Source organism: Gopherus flavomarginatus, unplaced genomic scaffold (genome assembly GCF_025201925.1).
Source record: "Gopherus flavomarginatus isolate rGopFla2 unplaced genomic scaffold, rGopFla2.mat.asm mat_scaffold_122_arrow_ctg1, whole genome shotgun sequence".
NCBI classification, from domain to species: domain Eukaryota; kingdom Metazoa; phylum Chordata; order Testudines; family Testudinidae; genus Gopherus; species Gopherus flavomarginatus.
Window position 1 is genome coordinate 234,958 of NW_026114658.1, and position 9,992 is coordinate 244,949.

Below are 9,992 nucleotides of genomic sequence, written 5' to 3' on the forward strand. Positions count from 1 at the left end.
CAGTGCTGATGGCTCAACAAAGACAATGGACTGTGGAAGAGCTTAGCCTTCCTGTGAATGTTTCAGCCAGCCTATGAGTCATGGCTACTATGACTCAGCAGGGCCTGTGACCAGACCACATGACACTAAACTCCATTTTAGTACCTGTATTTTTCCACAAACTGGACTAGGAACTGAGTTTGGAACAAAAGGTTCCCACCATATGGAAAAGCTACATAAGGTGGGGTGTGACATCATCTCTTGGCCTCATTCTCCACACAAGAGAACTTCTGGAAACACCTGAGAAACAAAAACGGATGTGGGGGAAGTGCTGCTCCCAGGATCAAGAGATTTCTAGCTTGTGTATGGAAACTTGGGGGACTGCTTGTACCATCAGTCAGGGTGAGAAATTGCTAATTCAAATTCTATCCATCTAGTATGTTAGGCTTAGTCTGAGTTTTGGTTATTTGCTAAATAATCTGCTTTGATCTGTTTGTTATCACTTATAATCACTTAATCTATCTTTCTGCAGTTAATAAACTTGTTTGATGCTTTATCTTAACCAGTGTATTTTGAGTGAAGTGTCTGGGGAAAATCTCAGCTTGTTGTGCACATCTGTCCCATATCGAGGGGAAGGGAAACTAAATTAATGAGCTTGTATTATAGAGATCCCTGTGCACTATAAGATGGTATCATTCTGGATTTATACTACAGCAAGTGTGCAAGGTTGGGGAGTGGGAAATTGGCTCTTGTCTTCTATCTGTCCTTGAGTGGCTTAGGTAACGCACTCAGGTAGCTTAGTTGGCTGCATGGCGCCACCTGCTGTTGTGTTGGGTGATAACAGGCCCTGGAGAGGCTAGCGAAATCTCCAGCAAAGCAGTGTGAGAAGGGCCAGCCCAGCGTGAGGGTTAGAGGACACAGCAGTTCCCAGAAGCTCCACAAACTGCCTCCTGGGGGTGACAACCCATCACGCCCTACACTACACAAGTCTCAGCAGGTTTGTCACATGCTGTCCCCTCCCTTTCTCCACCCGAGATATTTCCTGCTTCCCACCACCTCTAGCAATTCCCACCCTCTTATGCATTTACTGCTCCTCAACCTCCAAGCAGAGCCCGCCACCCTGATAATCTCTTACCTGAGCCAGCTCCATGGCAGCCATTTCCTTGCCCCTGGGAGGACGAGGTGATCTGCAGCGAAACATGGATGTTATTCTCTGGCCTGCCGGGGTGAAAAGGGCAAGGTGTGAGAATTCAGACTAGGCTTTTGTCCATTCCCCAAGCCGATTCCCCCCAGCTTTTCCCCTGCTAATGCACATTCTAGGTTCTAGCACACTGTGAAGCACAGAGTGACCTTATTCCAGTACAGGCCTAGCCCCCTCCCACCAGGGTGTAACCCTCTGACACATGGGGAAACCCTCCCAGTAACAGTCTCTCTCTTACACGTATCAAGTTTGCGGACAACACCAAGCTGGGAGGGGTTGTAAGTTCTTTGGAGGATTGGATTAAAATTCAAAATGATCTGGACAAACGGGAGAAATGATCTGAAGTAAATAGGATCAAATTCAGTAGAGACAAGTGCAAAGTACTCCACGTTGGAAGGAACAATCGGAGGCCAGAGAAGAGCAGAAAGAAAGGAGTCACTTTGGGGGATTCTCCCTGTCATTGTCCCCAAGGCAGCTGTCTCAGGTTTACAAAGGTGTTTCATGTTCCAGCCTTTATACAGTCTCTCCTGGGAGTGCCCCTTTCATGGACTGGGCCTAGTTTTAGTTTTTGGTAGTTAACAAGCTTGGTTTATTGTTCATCTAACCAGTATGTGTGGATTGAAGTGTGTTGGAAACTCTGTTTGGGATAACAAGCTGGTGCATGTCATTTTCCGCTGATGAAATGACAGACTTCATATGAGCTTGGGTCGTTCAGTAGCGTGCTGGACAGTGCAAGATGCACATTTCTGGGGGAAAGTTGGGCACTTGAGAATTTGCTGGTTTTCTCCTGAGGTGTAATTCATGAGTGGCTGTCTAGCAGCACTCAATACTGTGTAGCTGGGAGTGAGTTACATGCTGGAGACTGTGTGTTAATTGGCCAAGAGGGGCTGTTCTCGCGGGAAAACAGTGGAAAAGGCACCCCATGCTGGAGGACTGAGGTACAGCTATTTAACAGTCCAGATTGTACTCTGGGTAACATCACAGACACTCATTATGACAGAGCCTCTTACAACACAGAGAAAGTAAATCCATGTCCCAGAAATCGAAGACTCCAGACAGAGGGCAAGTGTCCCTGGCACTGCTTCTTGCTGACAGAGAAGATCAGAGACAGTGCGAGAATCCTGGGGAAGCTGGGAACAGGAAGCATGGGCTGGCGGGGTTCGGTGGAGAAAGGGAACAGGAAGGGCAGGGATATTACTGAATCCAGGATCTTAGCAGTACTAGATGACAGGATAGCACATAGTGCAGCCCATTGGAAAACACAATCCCAACTATACATACAAAATGATGGGGTCTAAATTAGTTGTTTCCACTCAAGAGAGTGATCTTGGAGTCACTGTGGATAGTTCTTTGAAAACATCCACTCAATGTGCAGCAGCAGTGAAAAAAAGTGAACAATGTAGGAAATAATTAAGAAAGTGATAGATATGACAGAATATCTCATAGATCATATTTGTAAAAACAGCAAATAAATCCATGATACACCCACATCTTGAATACTGCATGCACATGTCACTCCATCTCAAAAATAGAAATATTGGAATTGGAAAAGGTTCAGAAAAGGGCAAGAAAAATGATTAGGGGTATGGGACAGTTATGCCAGACCTAACCCCCAGTTTCACTTGAGCAAACAGGAGATATTTGACACTGTGCAATGCGGCTCCTGTGCTCTGTTCCCAAAGTGTTCTGCAGCAGAGGAGGGTCTCTGGTATTATGTGTGTCACTGGCCTATTGGGGTGATGCTGAAACAGGACAGGGTACAGATGGCATTGTGGGGGTGGCGTGAACCTTCACTCTTCATTTCCCCTTCCAAGAACAGAAGGGACAGGAACCCTTACCCAGCGAGGTCACAGTCTCATAGTTCTCCTGCATGACATCCCAGTAGAGGGCTCTCTGAGTGGGGTCCAGCAGAGCCCACTCTTCCCTGGTGAAATACATAGCCATCTCCTTGAAGGTCACCAGCCCCTGAAAGAGTAAGAGTCCAACACTAAGGACTTGCTGCCCCACTCACAGCCCCACTATTTGTGGCAGAGAAGAGTGAATCAAATGGAAGCTCTGGGTGGATCATAGTCAGGAGAGTCCCACCTCGACCTGGCTCAGAGTATCCAGCAAATGCCAGGGTGAGGGGATGAAGAGAGAGCCCCTTATCTCTCCCAGCATATCCATCACCCCCCTACTAGCCACTGACTGATACAGGAGATGGAGCCCCTAGCAGGGTCCAGGGAGAGCTCGCTGGTAGGATGCCCAACACCCTCCTCATTGTGAGGAGTGGGATATGAAGGGAGAGGCAGCTCCAATAAGCCTGACTCATGGGTGTCCCCTTTATATCTCACAGCAGCTGATGGTTAATGAGGTCAGGCTCCAGCACTAGGAGTCTGGTCAGTTTGACTAGCTCCATGTAGGTGGGTTATTTTCTCTCTTCACAAATTAGGGCATTTCCACCTCCAAACCTCCTGGGTCTGTTCCTAGAATCTAGGCCACTTAGTAAATAACTCCCAGCAGGTCTGCCACACCCTGGCCTCCTCCTTTCCCCACGCTGTGAATTTCCTGCCCCGCTCCAACCTCCAAACCAGACTCTGCAAACCTTCCCACCTCTGGTGTATTTGCTCTCCCTTTCCTCCAGCAGGAACCCACCAGCAACCCCCCGATAATCTCTACCTGGACTGACTCCACTGCAGCCATTTCTCTTCCCTGTCCCACGCCAGGCTGGGATGAGCTGGAGCAAAACATTCTGCAGCCTGTCTGGGGGAGAAGGGCAGTTGTGGGCGTTTCAGAACCGGTTTTAGTTAATTTCACATCACAATTCCCCCAGGCCCTTTCCCTGCAGACAGACACCCTAGATTCTGTCATGCTGGGAAATGCTCAATCTGTTTATTACAATTTAGACCTGGCCCCTCCTGCCAGGCTAAGTCCACAGACACATTTTTAACCTCCCTTCTCTCTCCCCTCACCCCTTCTCTGAACACAAGGCTAGAAAAGAGCAGAACCAAAGGAGTCACTGTGGGGGATTCCCTCAGACACTGACCCCACGGCAGCCACACCCCAGCAGGGGGAATATGGAGTCAGGAACTGGCTTTTGCTCTGTCTGATCCTTGTTTTGTTCACTGGAAAGTGGTTCTGCCCCAGGATGCAGCAATACATGTGTCTGGGTGGACTAGAGAGCTGGAAATCTCTCCCCCACCTTCATTTCTCCCACTGCCCCTTTCAGTCTCTCCTTCCCCTGTCCTCTCTCCCTGCCCCTCTGGCTGGGACAGTCCCTTTCCTGGGGGCTTTGCTCTCCCATGGCTGGATTTCCTCCTGGCAACCGCTAATGGGAGGAGAAATGAGGTGGTGTTGTTTGTGCAGAGTCACTTTCTTGCCAGACCCTAGGACATTCCCTGAGGTCTTTCAGTTATCTGGAGACTCTGGCTCAGAATTTAGTAGTAACAGGGCCCAGGACTGCCCTAGGGGGCTAGGACCAGCTGCAGAAAGTCATCCCCTGGGCCGGGCAGAGAAGAAGCTTTAATTAAGGTCACTTCCCAGCACAGAGCCCCACTGGGGGAGCAGCAGCTGCCAAGCCTGGTCTCCCAGATCACAATGGAGGCTGCAGCATCTGACCCAGGAAGCTGAACCCCAATATCCTGAGCAGAGAGGGACGGAGTGTATGAGCAGCTTCCCTCCTTTAGCTCTCTGGGGAGAGCAGCTAATGGGAGCCCCTCCTCACAGGGAGAATGGCTGATCTCATTTGACCCACTGTCCATCTGGAATCACTCCTTGTCTTTCCATACAGTGACTCTGGATTAACAACGGTCTCAATGACACCAGATTTCAGAAAGAATGAGTTCAGAACGCTGTGGAAAAGACCATCGGGTGGCAGTGCTGACTCCCTTCCCACCTCCCTCACCCCCGCAGATCTAGGACAAGGACTGGGGGCAAAAATTTTCCAAACGGAACCGAAAGTTCCTGCAGTTTTCAAAAGAGGAGAAAAGGAAATTCTGTGAATTCACACTAACAGTGTTTGCTAAGTGGACAGAAAGTTATCACAGTGACAGGGCACGTGACTGGGGAACGGACTTGGTGACCTGGTGACTAGGAGCCAGGACTCTGGTACAAGTTGACCAGAGAGAAGGATCATGGTTAGCAGCAGCCCCCAGACACCCCCTAGTACCCAGAGCCCAGACCCCCCAGCCAGGGGCCCCAGAAACCCCCCAGCCAGGATCCCATCAGATATTCCCTGGGACGCAGCCCCCAGAGTCCCTGGCCAGGGACCCCAGATACCCCTCAAAGCCCCACCGGCCAGAGAACCCCCACCACACCATGATTGCCAGGTTGGGAATCCCAAAGGGTTCCCCCCACCAAGAGCCCCCAGCAGCCAGGGACCCCCTCAAGGGACCCACCCGCCCCCCACTGGGAACTCAGTCCCTCACTGCCTGCCTAGGAACTTCCCCACCCTCCAGAACGATCTACCCTGACATTTGCCTGGGACCCCCTCCTCTGCCCAGTGTGACCCCCTGATGCTTTACAGTGCGACCCATCACTCTGCTTCCCTGGCATGTCCTCACCTAGTGCCAGGGATCCCCTCCCCCAGCTCTGTGCACTGGGCATGGCAACAAAACCAGGAACCAGCGGGGGAAGCACAGACAGAGCCCCTGGCACAGAACCAGGCTCCCTCTAACCCTCTATCCCGCCTCCCCAAGAGACACCCACCCCCACTGTTCTGCAGCCACCAGGCCCCCAGCGATACCCACCTCCAGGACCCATAGCCTCAGGGATGGGCACATCAGAACCACCACCCCCGAAAACCCCAAACCTCCACAACCCACCAACCTGACTAGGGTACCCCCTGCCCAGCCACCCAGAGGCCTCCCCCTACCACAATGCCCCTTCAGCTGCAATCTCCCCACACAGACACCTTCCCTGCCCCTGCAAGTGTTACCTCACAGAGTGTGAGAAGTGGCTAGAAAGTTAACACCACCTCCTGCTGGCCAGTCACACAGGCAGAGGGAGCCTGGGGAGTGCTTCTTTAACAGGAGAATGGAAGGCCTGGAGGGCAAGAAAGATCCACGGGCTGTCACTAGCAAATAATGGCCACCATGGATCCATCCCAGAGGCGGCTGCATCTCAGCACAATGGGAAACAACCCATCATATTCAATTAGAAATAAAACAACTAGAGAGAAGTGGGGCAAATGTTTGGGGTATTTTATATCAATCTTTGACACACGCAGAGAGAACCCTGTCACAAACGACATTTGATAACATGAGAGAAAACCACCAAGATCGGAGGGGATTTGATGTTGCTATTAAATAACTAGTGGAAAAGGGGGACTGTTGGACTGGATTTTATATGACTGTCCAATACATAAACAGAATGTGATGGTCCCCCCCGGCCACGGGGCAACCATTCACGTGAGCAGCTCAGCCTGCCTTGCCTTGTTGATGTCAGCATCTCTTTGTGAGGTCACCACCTCCCCACCACCTTGGACCAATAAGTCTTAGGTCCTGCAAAAGGCCTTTGTGATGTCACTGCCACATCCCTCCTTTGCTGTGCCAATGTCCTGCCCCTGGCCTGGACCTTTGGAGGTTTGAGCTACTCCCTGTGGATCACCCCACTCAAGGAGCGTTCATTCTAGTCAGCAAGCCGGCTAGACAGGAAAACATCAGACGCTGCTCCCAGTGCTACACTCAGTTTTTCAGAAATTAGTCGACTTTCTGGCCAGAAGAGACCATTAGATCATCTAATCTGACCCCCTGAATGTCACAGGCCTCCTGTATGACACAAGAGCTACTTTGGGGGCAAACACATTCAAGAAAGGCATCTAGTCTTCATTAAATGACATCAGGAGATGAAGAATCCACCCCTTTCCTTGGTAGCTTGTTCCTGTGGTGAATCATCCTCGCTGTTGACTATTTGTGCCTTAGTTGTAATAGGAATTTGTCTCTTTTCACCTTCCAATCATTGGGTCTTGTTATACCTTTCTCTGCAAGATTCAAGAGCCCTTTAATAACCAATCTTTTCTCTCCATTAAGGCACTTCAACACTTCAGAGAAGTCACCTTTCAATCTTCTTTTCATAAGCTAAACAGGTTGAGCTCTTTCAATAGCTCACTAGAAGGTATTTTTCTCCAGCCCTCAGAACATTTAGTAGCTCTTTGCTGCCCTAGCTCCAATTTTACAACATCTTTTTCAAATGAGGACACCAAAACTGAAAGCTATTCCAATATCAGTCTCACTGATGCCATGTCACCTCCTGTGACGTTATTGACATAATCTGTAACTGTATAGATCACCGTTGCGACCACTGTTCTATATTTGCAGTCAATATTGTAGAAAGGTTGTTTTGTAAGGGGTCTATGGAGAGGTTCTGATTGGCTGATTATAATGATGCTATCTCTAGATGTGTATCATTTTTGTAGTTGATGTTATGAATATTGGCTCTATGCTGCCCATATTTCAAACTTGTGCCATAATGGGGGACAAAACAGCTACCTTGTTAGAAGTGGCTTTGCCAATAGATGGAACCTGGGATTTAAACTCCCAATGATTGCACTGTGTTTGGGATCCATTTGAATTCCTCTCCCAGGTCTTTGACACTTTCATCTCCACTCATAGCCACTCTGATAGAGGATTAAAGAAGTCAAAGCATCATCTCCAAGCACAGACAACGGAGAATGCTTCATCACATGACACTTTGAGAAGTGGATGGATAGAACGTGATGAAGATAAACTCTGCCTGGCTCAGACAAAAGATAACAGTTGTGCAGTGATGAGGAAGGAGGGAATCTCTGAGTCACCCGTCCACGGTCGTGTCTTCACAGTGCTCCCAAGCTGGAGAGTGAAGAACCCCCTCGGTCCCACCGTGAGACTGAGGAACAGGAGGCCTGTCACCCCCATTCCTGCCGTCCTGCATTCCTGGTGTCCAGCATCCCAGAGGGCCTCCGTGCCAGCAACGAAACCCAACCGTCGTCTGGACTCCCCAGTGCTCCTCCTCAACGGTTCTAAATCAACGGGAGAGTGGAAGGTCCTGGGCGTCGCGCCGGCACCTGGGATCCACTGCGCCTGAACAGTGGGGAAAGGTTTCTGTGTTGGGGCATTGTTTAGTGTTTTCTAGTTTCCAAGAGAGGGTTTATGGGCCTGAGCGTTAAGCTCCCAAACCCAGTCACTGTTTCATTGTATTCATTAAGTTCGCATTTTCCCCTGTTCCCCCAGCTTTCTGCACCTTTACCCTGACTACACTTACCTTTGTTTGTGCCAAACCACCTTGTCTCCTCTTTATTTTATTTACACCTCAGAAGGAGGGAGGCAAAATCCACTGGTGATAGAGACAGGAGGGAGTCGAGTTTGTATCTCCTGAGAAAAGGGGCTTTTTCCTTTCCTATTTCTCCCCTACCATTTCCCTTTGAAGCGTTGCCTTATTCAGCTTGAGGAAACATTAGCTTTTAAGATAAAAACTATGAAATACAGAACTAGAGACATTTTTTAGAAACCTGGGATTTAGACATTTTATTTAAAGCCGGGGGGGGGGTGTTGGAGTTTCTGAGAAGGTTTTTGTTTGCAAGAAGCAACATTGTTGTGTCTGTTATTGTACCAAGTGGGGAGATGGTTGTCTATAAAGGAAGAGTCAAGACTAAATGCTTCCAGTGAGGATGGGATTTGAACCCATGCATGCAGAGCACAATGGATTAGCAATCCATCACCTTAACCACTGGGCCACCTCATCTGAGCTGCAACAAAAGGGACAGGAGGAGAAATCTAAGGGCGACAGAGATAGGGACACGAAGGACTTTTTAAATACTAAGCGTAAGCAGGGTCTGAATGACCTCCTCCCTCACATCTAGTGAGGAGCTAGGGAAAGACTTCAGGAACAGACCGTGTTTGCATAGACACACCTACTCTGCCTAGCTATGCAGCATGATGGGGCCGCTTCCCCAAAATGACCAGTTTGGGATGGTCTTGGGTTACAAATCACTTTAGCATTGAGTGGAATAAAATGTTATTCTCCTTCCTGTATGAGTGAAGGGCAGCAGAACAGACCTAGTCCATCCTGATGGAGGGGTAGGTGAGTGAGGAATAGCTTTTATTGGACTGCAGAGAAGGATTGAGGACATCACGCTAAAACAGTGGTCCCCAAATATTTCACATTGTGCCCTCTTAGCCATGGCTGTGGCCCCTCGGAAGCCACGGTCGAGAAGCAGGGCTGGGAGTGGGGCTGTTGCTTGCTAGAGAGAGGGGTGCGGACAGGGGCAAGGGGGTCATCGCTGGGCTGGGAGCCAGAGGCCCAGACTGAGGGTGGGGTTGGGGAAGAGCTGGGACAGAGTGGGGCTGAGTGGTGCTTCCTCCCTGCCCTCCATGGGGGCTGACTCAGGCCCTGAGGTGCCCCCATGAATGTTCCTTTGTGTCTCCCTAGGAGTCATACCCCACATTATGGGGACCACTGAACCCTACTCGCTAAGCAGGGGCTAGTGATGCCAAAGCCCAGGGAAAGGGAGAACAAGTATGGGGGCCCCAGCACCAGAACCATGCACCCCCTTCTGTCTGTGGCTCTGCCCCCTTCCACCCACAGCCCCATCCACTATCACCTCTGTTCCACCCCTTCCCCCACCAGCCCCACCCTATCACTCCTTTACCCCTGCCCCGCTGCGGCCCTGAGACCAGAGAAGCTCCGTACCCCTGCTGCAGCCCCTGGGCCGTAGCAGGGAGTGGGAGCTCCTCCAGCCCTGGGGCTGACATAGGGGAGACTTTTGCAGGGTGGCCTAATTTGGCCGGGGTCCCAGTCATGGGCCCCACTGTCCCCTTGGTGATGCAAGGTTTGGGGAGACTGAGCCCCCCCGACC

General features: G+C 50.4%; 1 non-coding gene across 1 annotated transcript; it reads right to left on the reverse strand.

Annotated features, from left to right (window-relative positions):
• Positions 1 to 8,790: 8,790 nt before the first annotated feature.
• Positions 8,791 to 8,878, reverse strand: TRNAS-GCU (transfer RNA serine (anticodon GCU)). Its single transcript has one exon. It is a non-coding gene; the product is annotated as a tRNA-Ser (tRNA).
• Between the last annotated feature and the right edge of the window lie 1,114 nt (positions 8,879 to 9,992).